This window comes from Littorina saxatilis, linkage group LG10 (assembly GCF_037325665.1).
Source record: "Littorina saxatilis isolate snail1 linkage group LG10, US_GU_Lsax_2.0, whole genome shotgun sequence".
Taxonomy (NCBI): Eukaryota; Metazoa; Mollusca; class Gastropoda; order Littorinimorpha; family Littorinidae; genus Littorina; species Littorina saxatilis.
This window is the reverse complement of record NC_090254.1, coordinates 15,971,636-15,988,198: the sequence shown is the minus strand read 5'-3', so window position 1 is coordinate 15,988,198 and position 16,563 is coordinate 15,971,636. Positions and strand designations below refer to the sequence as shown.

At 40.4% G+C, this 16,563-nt stretch overlaps 1 long non-coding RNA gene across 1 annotated transcript; it reads left to right on the top strand.

Annotated features, from left to right (window-relative positions):
• The first annotated feature begins 3,321 nt into the window (after positions 1 to 3,321).
• Positions 3,322 to 5,316, top strand: LOC138979205 (uncharacterized). The gene is made up of 3 exons (XR_011459933.1): positions 3,322 to 3,414; positions 3,666 to 3,899; positions 4,901 to 5,316. It is a non-coding gene; the product is annotated as an uncharacterized lncRNA (long non-coding RNA).
• Positions 5,317 to 16,563: the final 11,247 nt, after the last annotated feature.

The following is a 16,563-nucleotide window of genomic DNA, read 5'->3' as shown; positions in this document are numbered from 1 at the left end:
AGCAAGCGTGCTTACAATTTAAAATCAACTGTTTGAGAGGGTCCGCCTAAACTACGCGCCAGCACGCGCTAGCACGCGCTAGCACGCGCCAGCACGCGCCAGCTTGAACCATAGCACTTATATACTTTATTTTTATATTTCTAGTTAGTTCATCGTCCATTCTCACATAATACAAAATTTCAAACTTCAATGATAAAAAATACGGAAGTTATGACGAGTTTAAGGAGAGCTAATGCACTACTCTCAAATCCGACGATTGTCGGACATGGAGCCACGGCCTTTGGATAGCTCTCCTATAACGCGTCTTAGCTATCGTAAATTTTATCACTGAAGTTTGAAATTTTGTATAATGTAAGAACTGACGATGAACTAACTAGAAATATAAAAATCAAGTATATAAGTGCTAAGACGCGTTATAGGAGAGCTATCCTAAGGCCGTGGCTCCATGTCCGACAATGTCGGATACGGAGTCATTCGTTCCAACAGTCAGTCGGATGCGGAGCCAGTCATTCCTCTGTGTGCCACGGTGTGTGTGTGTGTGAACGCTACCCGTTTGGCTGCTTATTCTGATTCGCAGCTGACCCCCCTGGGGCCGTTCCCCTATCCACCACCTGGGGACCCGCTCGGTTGGGGATGGAAGCCCCGACGATACACCCATGGACACGAGGTGCAAATGAGCATATCGCCATGTTCCGAGTTAAGCATATCAAAGTTAAAATTAAATGACATTCTGCACTTTGCAGCACAGAACAATGGACATGTTCATTACTTCACAGGGCAAAGAAACAACATACTTTTCAGCATGTATTTATTTGGACAAACTTGAAGTCTTGCGTCCTCACAGGATGAACAAGCCTTTTTAAGCCGAATGTTGTTGATATGCTACCGTTCTAGTAAAATTAATTAAAAAAAATGATTAAAAAATAAATTAAAATAAGTTGTATAGCATGGCAAAACAATCAAAAAGTGCAGGAACAGTTGTTTGTTTGTTAGCTAGCTTTACCTCCCTTTATCTTGGTGTAGATGTAAAGAAGAGTGACTAGGATACGATTTCGATGAGTTGCAGGTTAGAAATCCTCTTTGTGAGGAATAACACCGAAGACATACACACAGTCGGCACAGTAACTAGACCAGAAGAGAGAGAGGAGATGTGTGTGTGTCGTTAACTTTGTGTGTGTGTGTGGGGGGGTGGGGGTGGGGTGTGGTTGGTGTTATTTGTGAGAGATGGTGAAAGATAAAAAGGACACAGGTACAGAGACAAGAGGGAGAAAACAAAGATTTTTTTTGGGGGGGGGGGGGAGGAGGAGGGGGGTGGGTGAGCGCACTTAATGTGCATTAGTAATGAGAATAATAGTGATAATGATAATAATATTAATAATAATAATAATAATAATAATAATAATGATAAAATAATAATAATAATTATGCTCAAAAACTTCAAACCCTTTCCGACGAAAAAAAACCCAACAACGCCCTTCTTTGACATAATGGCAAATACATGACTGACGTATCTTTCCATTGTTGCTGCTCAAATACTTCACTGAAAATAGTTGCCGACAGATCGCCACCGGCTTCGTGTTGTCACAGTATACTTATAACTAATGCTGGTCCTAAGTTCTTTGAAGTTGAGACTATCCTAGCAGTTCTGCTATCATCCAACACAACCATCACCATTTTGATTTATGGAGCTGAAATTGTGTATAATTAAAGAATAAAGTAACATAAATGATACAGGTCAAGGCAGTGCCTGCTTCAAAGTGGTTGTGCAGTTGGTATGCATTATGTCTGTATTCAGTCAATGTCGAAGTTTTGTCATAACTTCCGTAATTTTCATCATTGAAAATTGACATTTTGTATTATGTGAGAATGGACGATGATCTAACAAAAAATATAAAAATAAAGTATGTAAGTGCTATGGATCACACACACACACAGAGGAATGAGTGGCTCTGCATCCGACTGACTGTGTTCGAACGAATGACTCCGTATCCGACATTGTTTTTAATCACTGAAGTGTGAAATTTTGTATAATGTAAGAACTGACGATGGAATGACTAGAAACATACAGATAAATCATATAACAGCTATGAATCTCAGTAGAGTCCACTTAAAATTGGTAGTGCGCAGTCAGTTTTAGTCACTGCCGGATTTTGTCGGATTTGAGAGTAGCGCATTAGCTCGACTAAAACACGTCATAACTACTGAAATGTTCAACACTCAAGCTTGAAATTTTGTATTATGTAAGAATGGACAATGAACTATATAGACTATAAAAATAAATTATGTAAGTGTTATGGATCACTCTACTTCAAACTAGGCGCCAGCACGCGCCAGCTTGAACCATAGCACTTATATACTTTATTTTTATATTTCTAGTTAGTTCATCGTCCATTCTCACATAATACAAAATTTCAAACTTCAATGATGAAAAATACGGAAGTTATGACGAGTTTAAGGAGAGCTAATGCACTACTCTCAAATCCGACGATTTCCGCCATTGACTAAACAGCCTGCAAGCTACCACTTTGAAGTAGACGCTACCCGGTGATCCATAACACTTACATAATTTATTTTTATAGTCTATATAGTTAATTGTCCATTCTTACATAATACAAAATTTCAAGCTTGAGTGTTGAACATTTCAGTAGTTATGACGGGTTTTAGGCGAGCTAATGCGCTACTCTCAAATCCGACAAAATCCGGACTAAAACTGCGCGCTACCAAATTTAAGTGGACGCTACTGAGATTCATAGCTGTTATATAATTTATCTGTATGTTTCTAGTCATTCCATCGTCAGTTCTTACATTATACAAAATTTCAAACTTCAGTGATAAAATTTACGATAGCTAAGACGCGTTATAGGAGAGCTATCCTAGCTAAGGCCGTGGCTCCATGTCCGACAATCGTCGGATTTGAGAGTAGTGCATTAGCTCTCCTTTAAACTCGTCATAACTTCCGTATTTTTTATCATTGAAGTTTGAAATTTTGTATTATGTGAGAATGGACGATGAACTAACTAGAAATATAAAAATAAAGTATATAAGTGCTATGGTTCAAGCTGGCGCGTGCTGGCGCGTGCTAGCGCGTGCTGGCGCGTAGTTTAGTCGGACCGGTTTGAGAATATGTATATTTAGGAACAATACAATACAAATACAAGTCTGCATTCTTTGTCTACTGTATGTTAACAACACGTTTATCGTTTCACTAACACATAGCATATTAAAACAGTTTTCCAGCAAAGAAAAAGAGGACGTTTGAAAACGGCTTTTTTTTGTACAAAACTATATTTAGAACAAAAAGATCGTCTGCAATTCACTTCCGGTCTGCGCACTGAAGAGAAAATTATACAAAACTTCCGATTTTAACGACATCGCCCAGCGACTCAGGTGCGACAAAGTTGGCTGAATATTCAGGTAAACAACTTTGGAAAACGTCTTCGGTGTGTGCGGTTCTCTTTAATTCGGAGTAAAGTTTTAATTGCTTGTAGATCATGTTGATTTTATCATGGGTTAGTGACGTGTAAGATACGAAAATTAATTCAGGCTGCACTAGTTTCACAATCGGGGCGCAAGCTTGCATGTCAAACGACTCACTGAAAGAGGAGCTATAGCCATCCGTGGAAACCAAAATTACTTTTCGGTTCACTGAGAAACTTGTCTTTCAGGTCTACCGCCTGCCGGCGCCGGCATCGGCTGAGAAGAGCAGATAAGCCGCCGTGGATATTCAAAAGATACTGTGAATGGGCCAGTGGAGTATTTCAGTCATGACCGAACACTTCGGAAACACAGTTGAGTGATATTGTGTGTTTCTTGTGGATCCAGTCTACGTACCCGTATCGGATTTCTCTTTTCACTACACTGTCTGGTCACCTGCTCATCGTTGACTGTGTTAAAAATCGGTGAGTGTGGTTTTTGTCACTCTGTCAATTAACAGACATTTATGTGGTGGCGGCTATTTATGTGTGTGTGTGTGTCCTGCAAATTATCTTTGTGTCTCTGCAGTTCCATTTTAGTTAGGGTTTGAAATTCCTACCTACACACACTCACACATACACACACACACACACACACACACACACACACACACACACACACAGTGACACACACACATACACACACACACACACACACACATGTTCCACGTCACTTAAGATCTGAGGTATATTGTACCTCTTGATGCCAACACATGATTAATGAAAGTCTAATGACTATAATACAAATGTACATCATTTTATTACAGAGGAATTAACATGTAGTGTTGTACAGCTTATGTCCCCAAAATATTTGAACTCTGTCTGCTTTCAAGTTGATTTCATTGCCACACTACTGAGGCTGATGGGGTCTATGTCGACCAAAAGAGTGGGATTCCCTGTAGGTCAAGTTCCTGTAGGTGGATTCCCTGTATACCTAAGACTTTAAAATTGGCAATCTAGTATACAGGGAATCCGACAGGGTGCAGTTTTTCAATAAAACTTGCAAACCATACTCGAATTTCTAAGAAATATCAAAAAAAGATCGAAAAACATCAAATTCTAACGATGTCGCTAAGCATCACGTGACTTTCATTGATATTAGCAAAACGCTACAGGAACTACACCCTGTGGTATTCCCTGTATACAAGATTGCCAATTTTAAAGTCTTAGGTATACAGAGAATCCACCTACAGGAACTCGACCTACAGTGAATCCCATTCTTTTGGTCGACATAGACCCCAACAGCACTACTGAGCTATACGTGAAGATGCACACATGTATATTGTGTGGCACAATAAAACAAACCTTTCTTGAACCGGTATTTTGTGGTGTACATGTGTACAGAAGCTTTATATAAAAACACATTTATGGCTGATCATTATGTGTTATAAAGCAGTAATACCATCATGTCCTTTTCTTCACTTCAGAATCCAAGCCTTGAAGCTGAAGCTGTTGGGTGCCTTGGTGTAGCAGCATCCTGTGTTAACTTGTTCGCATGAAAAACTTCTGACATTCCCTCCCCTACACCTGCAGCCTGTATGTCACGAACCAGCGGTCACTACCTCCCACCTGGCTATTTGCCATATGCCCAGCACCAGTACCGGTATCACAGACCTGGACAGACAGTGATACCGCCCCATCCAAACATGACCCGAAATCAGAGGCTGGAACCCCATGCCAATAATAACAATCATGGGCAGTTGCAAAAGCAACAAGAAAGGGCAATCCGAGAAGCCTACAGGAAAGAGCGGAAGATTGAGTCGTATTTAGCGGACGATGAGAACTTTCCCAGTTTCGCCATTCAGCTGAAAAAGCTGGGCTTGTGCCTCCGAGACATTCCCGCTGATGGGTGAGTAGATCCTTGTGAGTGGGAGGAGGGCTCTGGGTGTGGGTGTGTGTTTTTGTGATGTTTGTGCACTGCATATGTTCTGTGTGTGTGTAATTTTTGTTTTTGGTGTGTTTGTAATGTTTACAAGTCGTCAAGTGTGTATGTTCTTTGTGCATGTAATGTTTAATGTCTGAGTTTGTTTGTGTGGGTGACTGTGTGTTCTGTTCATCTGTGTGCGTGTTATAGTGTGTGTGTTTGTGTGGGTGATGTTTACTGTGTGTTTATCTACTTTCTTGTATACTGAATACACCTAGATGAACCTAAGCTTGCATAATTTAATGTTTGTTTCTCCGGGTCTATATTTTCCTTCTTCTGAGCACAATCAAATAAATGTTTCAGGGTTTCTTCAGTTCGGGTTAATAACTCAGGTCTTAGTTTTCTTTCTTGCGTAAAAGCACCCTGCAATGATCCAAGAGCCACAGCTTCTATGTTTAATTGCAGTAATTTCACTTCAGCCTAGTCAGAGCTTAATTTGTTGTGCTGATCTCACACCTCTTCAAACTAAAAGCCACCAAAGTTTGTCCTGGCGAGAGGTGTAGAAAGAGGGTCAGCACACTTTGCATTGGGGGGATAGGACAACATTGCAAGAGATCCCCAGCTGTGCACTTCAAGTACACTACACATTCTTACCAATGTACTGATTGCAGTTGACAATATATCTGAGCATACGGTACTGGTGCATCCCGATTGTTTTGTGTTACGGGTCTTCATTCTGTTTGTTAATTTTTACTGTTAGTACAGTGGTTTTAGTGCCACTGGTTCCGAAATGCTTTGTTTGTTTAAGCTGCAAGCATGATATATATTCTGAGAAAAATTGGTTTTGTCCTAATGTAGTTTATAGCACTTGCAAAAAGAGCTGATAGTGCTGCTAACGTTTTGTTTTAGAAAACTTTATCTGATGGTAGTGCATGATTAGGCCAAACAAAAAAAATTGTCTGTTTCTGGTAACATGGCTAAAAAAAATAGGGTAGGTAGGTAGGGATTTTTTATTTATTTATTATTTTTATTTTTTTTTACCCCAAATGTAGACCAATAAAACTAACTTTAAAAATCGCGCAAAGAGACTGGATTCACTATACATGGAGACAAGACACTGAGCACATTTACAAATCGTCAGCGGACTTTCGTTTTCACACGTTTTTGTTGTTCATTTTCTCACCCTGTCCTTTACCACCAAAAAAAAAAAAAAAATGTTTCAGTTTGGAAAACAAAGGTTTAGGGTCGGCGCCGAAATTTAGGGTCGGTCGGGTGACCAGAAACAGACAATTTTTTTTTTTTGCCTTATAAAGTTAGCAAAGAGTGTGCATGTGTACATGTCTGCCTGCCTGAAAGAGAAAGGGAAAGAGAGATTAAGAGAAAGAGTGTGTGTGTATACATACATATGTGTGTGTGTGGTTTCATAAGCTGCAAGCACCCAACCCTTAATGTTTTCCCAATTGAAAATATGTTCATGCTTCTGCAAACCCTTTCTTAGTGAACCTTTCTACACTGCTCCTTTCTAAACGAACTATCAAAACCCCATCAATTTGCTTTTTTTACTCAACACAAAAATGTCACAAAAAGTAAGTTCTAGCACCTAGTTTGGATGTACATTGTATTGATGTGCACGCATCCGTGCAGTGTAGAAATCTCTTCCTCGAAATTTGAATGGTGTGGAAACCAGAGAAGACATTCCTGCAATAACTGCATGTCTTCTTACATTAACAATGGCCTGCTTACAAAATAAACAAGGAAAAAGGTTTAGGATAACCCGGCCAACCAAAACTTTTTTTGCTCTGAAAAAAAAAGTTTTAAAGTTCACAACAATGACCCACGCCGGCACACACACAAACAAAGCAACAACAACAACAAAATACAAACAGATGCAAAGGAAGGCGCAGACAGAAACAAGTCGCGTAAGGCGAAAATACAATATTTAGTCAAGTAGCTGTCGAACTCACAGAATGAAACTGAACGCAACGCAACGCAGCAAGACCGTATACTCGTAGCATCGTCACTCCACCGCCCGTGGCAAAGGCAGTGCCCGTGGAATTGACAAGAAGAGCGGGATATTCGTTGCGCTGAGAAGGATAGCACGCTTTTCTGTACCTCTCTTCGTTTTAACTTTCTGAACGTGTTTTTAATCCAAACATATCATATCTATATGTTTTTGGAATCAGGAACCGACAAGGAATAAGATGAAAGTGTTTTTAAAACGATTTCGAAAAAAAAATTTTGATAATAATTTTTATATATTTAATTTTCAGAGCTTGTTTTTAATCCGAATATAACATATTTATATGTTTTTGGAATCAGCAAATGATGGAGAATAAGATAAACGTAAATTTGGACCGTTTTATAAATTTTTATTTTGTTTTACAATTTTCCGATTTTTAATGACCAAAGTCATTAATTAATTTTTAAGCCACCAAGCTGAAATGCAATACCGAACCCCGGGCTTCGTCGAAGATTACTTGACCAAAATTTGAACCAATTTGGTTGAAAAATGAGGGCGTGACAGTGCCGCCTCAACTTTCACGAAAAGCCGGATATGACGTCATCAAAGACATTTATCAAAAAAATGAAAAAAACGTTCGGGGATTTCATACCCAGGAACTCTCATGTCAAATTTCATAAAGATCGGTCCAGTAGTTTAGTCTGAATCGCTCTACACACACACACACACACACGCACAGACAGACAGACAGACACACATACACCATACCCTCGTTTCGATTCCCCCTCGATGTTAAAATATTTAGTCAAAACTTGACTAAATATAACAAGTCGCGTAAGGCGAAAATACAATATTTAGTCAAGTAGCTGTCGAACTCACAGAATGAAACTGAACGCAACGCAACGCAGCAAGACCGTATACTCGTAGCATCGTCACTCCACCGCCCGTGGCAAAGGCAGTGCCCGTGGAATTGACAAGAAGAGCGGGATATTCGTTGCGCTGAGAAGGATAGCACGCTTTTCTTTACCTCTCTTCGTTTTAACTTTCTGAGCGTGTTTTTAATCCAAACATATATCTATATGTTTTTGGAATCAGGAACCAACAAGAAATAAGATGAAAGTGTTTTTAAAACGATTTCGAAAAAAAAATTTTAATAATAATTTTTATATTTTTAATTTTTAGAGCTTGTTTTTAATCCGAATATAACATATTTATATGTTTTTGGAATCAGAAAATGATGAAGAATAAGATAAACATAAATTTGGATCGTTTTTAAAAATTTTTTTTTTTTACAATTTTCAGATTTTTAATGACCAATTTCACCAAAGTCATTAATTAATTTTTAAGCCACCAAGCTGAAATGCTATACCGAAGTCTGGCCTTCGTCGAAGATTGCTGGGCCAAAATTTCAATCAATTTGATTGAAAAATGAGGGTGTGACAGTGCCACCTCAACTTTTACAAAAAGCCGGATATGACGTCATCAAAGGTATTTATCGAAAAAAAGAAAAAAATGTCCGGGGATATCATTCTTGGAACTCTCATGTCAAATTTCATACAGATCGGTCCAGTAGTTTGGTCTGAAGCGCTCTACACACACACACAGACAGACAGACAGACAGACACACACACACACATACACACACATGCACCACAACCCTCGTCTCGATTCCCCCCTCTACGTTAAAACATTTAGTTAAAACTTGACTAAATGTAAAAAGGAAAAAGGTTTAGGATAACCCGGCCAACCAAAACTTTATTTTGCTCTGAAAAAAGTTTTAAAGTTCACAACAATGACCCACGCCGGCACACACACAAACAAAGCAACAACAATAACAAAATACAAACAGATGCAAAGGAAGGAGCAGACAGAAAAAAGGAACAAAACAAAGAAATAGACAAAACATGAAGAGAACAACAGCTGCTATTTTTCCAGTTTGCAAACAAGTGTTGGACAAGGACTGGTTACAAGCAAAGCAATTGTGCCGCTGTGTGTGTGTGTGTCTCCATTTAAAGAATAGTCCCAAGCAGGTGAGTCCCAGGATAATAGCCTTGTTTTGCTGTATTCTGAGAGTGTTAGTCAGAATACAAATTTTCCTCTTGTCCCCCCATAAGAGTAGCGCAGTGAACTGCCTTTTCAGCCTCATAGTACTTATATATATAAAGACAAGAAACTCAAACTGAGTGAAAACATTTGTGTAGCTCACCGAGGTGAATGAAACGGTGTTGGGAAATCAGTCACCTAAGAGACAGGCAAACAGTGTACATAACTTCTTTCTTTCCTCTCATCCCCATTCCTCCCCTCCCTCGCACCCACCCTTCTTTCTGTCTAGAGCTCCTCACCCTACCCCCCGCCCCGCCCCGCCCCGCCCCCATCGTCCGTCCCTGACAGGGGCGGACGAGGGGGGGGGGGGGGGGGGGGCATGTGCCCCCCCCAGAAAAAAAAGAAGAAAAAAAAAGATTTTTCTATGCTGATTCTATGACCTTTCTAAGTTCAGATGGCACCATTTTGCTTCTTTGGGCAAATTTTTTTCCGGGGGGGGGGGGGGGGGGGGCATGCCCCCGGACCCTCCTAGCAAATTCGGGCGCTTCGCGCCCATCACATTCACTTTCGATTCAAAGTGCCCCCCCCTTACAAAGCAACTGATCCGCCCCTGCCTGACCTCAGTCTGGGTCAGAGATTGACTGGGTTGACACAGTCCGCCGGGTGCTGGGGGCATGCAGCTAGCCACATGTGACCGAACCTGATCGGTTTCGGTCAGCCGAGCACAGAAGAGTGGCACCCGGCCGGCGTCCCTGTAAATGGTGTGTGACCTGGGAATACAATTTGTTTTACTTTTTTTTCTATAAATGCCTGATGACGTCAGTTTTGACTAAATGTTTTAACGTAGAGGGGGGAATCGAGACGAGGATGTGGTGTATGTGTGTGTGTGTCTGTCTGTCTGTCTGTGCGTGTGTGTGTGTGTAGAGCGATTCAGACTAAACTACTGGACCGATCTTTATGAAATTTGACATGAGAGTTCCTGGGAATGATATCCCCGGACTTTTTTTTTCATTTTTTCGATAAATGTCTTTGATGACGTCATATCCGGCTTTTTGTAAAAGTTGAGGCGGCACTGTCACACCCTCATTTTTCAATCAAATTGATTGAAATTTTGGCCAAGCAATCTTCGACGAAGGCCGGACTTCGGTATTGCATTTCAGCTTGGTGGCTTAAAAATTAATTAATGACTTTGGTCATTAAAAATCTGAAAATTGTAATTAAAATTATTTTTTTATAAAACGATCCAAAATTACTTTTATTTTATTCTTTATCATGTTCTGATTCCAAAAACATATAGATATGTTATATTCGGATTAAAAACAAGCTCTGAAAATTAAAAATATAAAAATTATGATTAAAATTAAATTTCCGAAATCGTTTTAAAAACAATTTCATCTTATTCCTTGTCGGTTCCTGATTCCAAAAACATATAGATATGATATGTTTGGATTAAAAACACGCTCAGAAAGTTAAAACGAAGAGAGGTACAGTAAAGCGTGCTATGCAGCGCAGCGCAACCGCTACAGCGCTGAACAGGCTCGTCACTTTCACTGCCTTTTGCACTAGCGGCGGACTACGTTCATTGTGAAAAAATGCAGTGCGTTCAGTTTCATTCTGTGAGTTCCACAGCTTGACATAATGTAGTAACTTCGCCTTACGCGACTTGTTTTTTCTCTGCTCACACGGCAGCAAGCAGGATTTCTCTGAACTGTACAGGAACCTCCTTGACAAAGACCTCAATTTATTCAGCAATTGTTTTCCTTGGCACCCTCAAGGCTCAAGGTTTCCTGCTGTTTAATTATAGAATCCCTGGGTCTAATGATGGGTAATTTAGGTGTCGTATCTGAATACTGAAGGAGATTCTCACAAGTTTGAGACCGTGCGACCTTATTTGTTTGGGGTTGAGGCCAGGATTTTCCCTTGAGCCAATTTTTACCTGAACAAAGCCAAGATGACTCCTATGAAACTGCCTTTAATATTTTGTGAGACTGAGTGTACGTACCTCAAGAGGCCATTTCAACCACTGGCTCCAGTGAAACCGTTTGTGTCACTTAGTACATTTTTGCCCTTGAACGGTTGTTGGGGCAACTGGCTCTAGAGTGAGCTTATCAGTGAGCTTATCTGTGAGCTTTTCGATACTTTATTTTAGTTTCTACTTTTTGGGGGGTATTTTTCATTGGTCGATACTTAAAACGATGTTTTGGCACCAAAGTCTGTTTTTGGCATCTGAAGATTCTAGCATATCGCACTCAGTAATCAGGACCAATGCTGGGAATATTTCCCTTGAGCAACAACTCTATATCCTACCAACATCAAACATTGAATAGTGTCACAGTAACAGGAGGGAATACTGTGACTTTTCGACAAACACGGGACTAAGGCAAACAAGTCGCGTAAGGCGAAAATACAACATTTAGTCAAGTAGCTGTCGAACTCACAGAATGAAACTGAACGCAATGCAACGCAGCAAGACCGTATACTCGTAGCATCGTCAGTCCACCGCGCACGGCAAAGGCAGTGAAATTGACAAGAAGAGCGGGGTAGTACTTGCGCTGAGAAGGATAGCACGCTTTTCTGTACCTCTCTTCGTTTTAACTTTCTGAGCGTGTTTTTAATCCAAACATATCATATCTATATGTTTTTGGAATCAGGAACCGACAAAGAATAAGATGAAGGTGTTTTTAAATTGATTTGGACAATTTAATTTTGATAATAATTTTAATTTTTTTAATTTTCAGAGCTTGTTTTTAATCCAAATATAACATATTTATATATTTTTGGAATCAGAAAATGATGGAGGAGAATAAGATGTACGTAAATTTGGATCGTTTTATAAAAAATAATTTTTTTTTACAATTTTCAGATTTTTAATGACCAAACTCACTCATTAGTTTTTAAGCCACCAAGCTGAAATGCAATACCAAACCCCGGCCTTCGTCGAAAATTACTTGACCAAAATTTCAACCAATTTGGTTGAAAAATGAGAGCGTGACAGTGCCGCGCCAACTTTCACGAAAAGCCGGATATGACGTCATCAAAGACATTTATTGAAAAAATGAAAAAAACGTTTGGGGATTTCATACCCAGGAACTCTCATGTCAAATTTCATAAAGATCGGTCCAGTAGTTTAGTCTGAATCGCTCTACACACACACACAGACAGACAGACACACACACACACACACACACACACACACACACACACACACACACACACACACACACACACACACACATACACCACGACCCTCGTCTCGATTCCCCCCTCTACGTTAAAATATTTAGTCAAAACTTGACTAAATATAACAAAAACAAGTTGTATGTTTTTGGTCTCCCGACCCTACCTAGTTCCTAGTTTTTTTCCCGCCGACCCTAGACTTTTTTTTTATTGCATTTGTATAAAAAAAAAATAAAAAAAAAGCGTCAAAACGAAAGTAACAGACGGCAGACGACACAAGGGGGTTAACCCCGCATCCCTTTTGTCTCATTTGTTTTGTAATGTGTTGTCTTTCTCTTTGTATAGTAAGTCCAGTCTCTTTGCGTCCCTGTATAGTTATTTTCTACCCTGACCAAAAAAAAAATTTAAAAAAAGGTAATATGGTTTGGGGTATGTCTCCACTTTTGGTATGCTGTCGCCGAGTAAACGTTCAAATCATTTTTATTTACTTATTTGTTTTGCCTGTTGCATTACGGAAAGCAGCATTATGTAATGTTACTGATTATATAATCGATTATCTAATCATGGTGACTAGCATAATCAACCCGTAATCTAGTGAAACAGCTACCGGCTACCACCCAAATAACGGCTACCACGCAAACAAGCACACAAACATATAAGCGATATAACCATCATTACATCCACTTTGAGAGTGAATTTGACAAACACTCTATGGAGCAAAAGCTATTTTTTTAAAAAGTACAGGGGAGGGGGGGGGGGGGGTCCAACAACAACTTTCTGTTCATATATATCTATTTTGTGTCGTCTGCCTGTGAAGTACAGTTGATCTGCAGTGCGATACCTCCCATGTAAGAACACTATAAGATGTTTGATGGGTTGTTGACAGACCAGCTTTTTTGTCTGTCCGAGGGGGAGCATATCGTCTTTTGTTTCATATTTATTGACCAAGGCCGAAGGCCGGTCTGTCAACAAACAATCAAACATCGTTTTTGTCATCATTTTGGTAGTGAGAAAACAAGTGCACAATCAACCCAGGGAGCCATGCTTTGAAACACGGGTACCGTGCGGATAACCACACGGGTCCCGGTTTGCTAACCACTGGCAGTCAAAGATGGCGTGTGAAAGCAACTTTCTGTGTTTTTGAGTTCATTAAATGAGTTGGGATGAATATGTCAGGTTTGAGGATGCACATTTCTGTAGGTTCATATCGGTATTCCACCCCCTCGGCTTTCTGTTTTAAATATTATTAAGCTGAGCACGGTGATCGAATGTGGAAGCTACGTTTGGTCAAAGGTCACAGAAGATTTGCGTCGTGCAGCGAAGGAAAGAATCGCGACATGTTTCCGACTCGGTACCTCTTTGTTTTTCATTAGACCTGTCATTCTGCTTGCTCGGCTTTGTTAGATGTTTGCATATCGTGTTGCTATTTTCTTTGCTTTTATTATTATTTCTTACTTGTGCTTCGTTTATCGATACAACGTCTTGTGCACGGGTCAAAATGTGTGTGTCAGGTGTCGTTTTACTTGAACTTGACGTTCGTGTTTCTCCGAACGTCTGTGTATCGAAACACAGATACACGCACTCCGTGACTTTGTAAGAAGACATAACATATCGGTAGGTTTCATTTGTTTGTGACGAATTTATTGAAGTAGTTTTGTTTTTTTGTTTACTTTTGCCAGTTTTCCAGTTGGTTTTTGGAACTTTGCAAAGCAGTGTCTTGTCGTCTGTTTAGGTCTGGGGAAACGCCAATGAAAAGAGCCGAAGAATCCTCGAGCGTTTCTATTGGGTTTGCTTTTGATTATCCATGTAATAGGGCTTCCTGCAACTATGGTAACCGGGGATTTATTCCCCGGGGAACATGAGATTTATTTCCCAGGTGCTTGTGAATGAAAACTCGTGAAAATGATGACAAAATAATTTGGTTGTCCCTTTGTCTTTTATTTTGACCAAAATATACACCAAGACTGATCCCAAGGGTGCCCGTTCATTGAAGGTTAACAGTTGTAGCTAACCAAATTACATTTTTTTCACTGATTTCCGTGACCAGTCCAGAAACCAGCCGGGTCGAGCAGTGACTGAAAGGCATACCTACTGACCGCCACCCCCTGTGATAGCTTTGTGTCTACCTGTCGCTTGAAAATAAGAATGACAGGTGCGAATCTGATGATAACCTGTGCCCTCCCACACCCGTTTAAACTGCCGAATGAACCGTCTGAGAGGTTGTTCATGTTGTTGTTAATGTAGAACGTTACGAGAAAGCTGTTTGTTGGAAATTGGCGGTTGTGTGTAACACCTGTTCGAAGAAGTGTTCATTTTTGTCATTTTATTAAAATGTTGGAGTATTTGTGTGTGTGAGATAAATGGAAAGTGGGTAATTGTTCGTCTGCTTACGCCCAAATAGAATTTTGTGAATTATTTTGCCCAGTTTATTTTCATTGTCTTGCACGTTAGTGGGAATAAAAATCGGCCTATTCTTCTGAATGCAAAAATATTCAGGGTATATATATATATATATGTTTTCTTTAAAAAAAAATCTAATTAAAAAGAACTCTTGTGGAGGTTTTGTGTGTTTCGTGAACTAAATGATAACAGTTGTAGTAGGAAAGTGAGGACACGGTATTGTGCAAAAGTTGTTTTCTTCCTCGGTTTGGCTTACTTTATAAATTCTGATTACACGATACAAATGTGCTGAGCTTCAGTAGAGCCGCTGTCAGTATATGTTTGGGGGTAGGTTATGCGTGGGTATAGGTTACAGCCTTTTCATCCAGTCTACTTCATTCACGAAACTTGTTCGGAGATGCAGACACGATAAATCTACATTATAATACCCCGGCCGTGGAAACCCTCAAAAGACCCCCCCCCCCCCCCCCCCCTGAACCGTTTTTAATGTAAACCCCCACCTTCTTTCAACGTCAGCCAACAGGTAACTTCATGCACAAGTGTATTCACTTGCATACATGTAATACCTTTTATGCAGGCAAGGCACAACGTTGTGGGGATCTTGTCCAAAATCTTCCGCGAACAATCTTTGGTAAAGAGTGCAGACGACCCCCCCCCCCCCCCCGCCCTAAAAAACATCAGGTAGTTAAAAATCAGATTGTGAGAACATTCATGGAAATCAGACCGTGACTTGCTGCGGACAAGTGCCAGTATGTAACATGTACACGTTGAACATTCTGTTTGTTGTCGCGTCTTTATGCAAATGTCTTCCATAGTGGTGACTTGTTTGCGTCCGTACTTGTAAACTTTCTTTCTTTCTTTCTTTATTTGGTGTTTAACGTCGTTTTCAACCGTTCAAGGTTATATCGCGACGGGGAAAGGGGGGAGATGGGATAGAGCCACTTGTTAATTGTTTCTTGTTCACAAAAGCACTAATCAAAAAATTGCTCCAGGGGCTTGCAACGTAGTACAATAATATGACCTTACTCGGAGAATGCAAGTTTCCAGTACAAAGGACTTAACATTTCTTACATGATACTGCTTGACTAAAATCTTTACTTCTTCTTCTTCTTCTTCTTCTTCGTTCATGGGCTTAGATTCCCACGTTCACTCATGTTTTTAGCACGAGTGGACTTTTACGTGTATGACCGTTTTTATCTCGCCATTCAGGCAGCATACGCCGATTTCGGGGGAGGCATGCTGGGTATTTTCGTGTTTCTATAACCCACCGAACTCTGACATGGATTACAGGATCTTTTCCGTGCGTACTTGGTCTTGTGCTTGCGTGTACACTAAGGGGGTTAAGTCACTAGCAGGTCTGCACATAAGTTGACCTGGGAGATCGGAAAAATCTTCACTCTTAACCCACCAGGCGGCAGCGACCAGGATTCGAACTCACGACCTCCCGATTAGGTGGCCGACGTCTTACCACCACGCCACTGCGCCCGTCAAAATCTTTACAAACATTGACTATATTCTATACAAGAAACACTTAACAAGGGTAAAAGGAGAAACAGAATCCGTTAGTCGCCTCTTACGACATGCTGGGGAGCATCGGGTAAATTCTTCCCCCTAACCCGCGGGGGGGGGGGGGGGGGGGGGGGGGG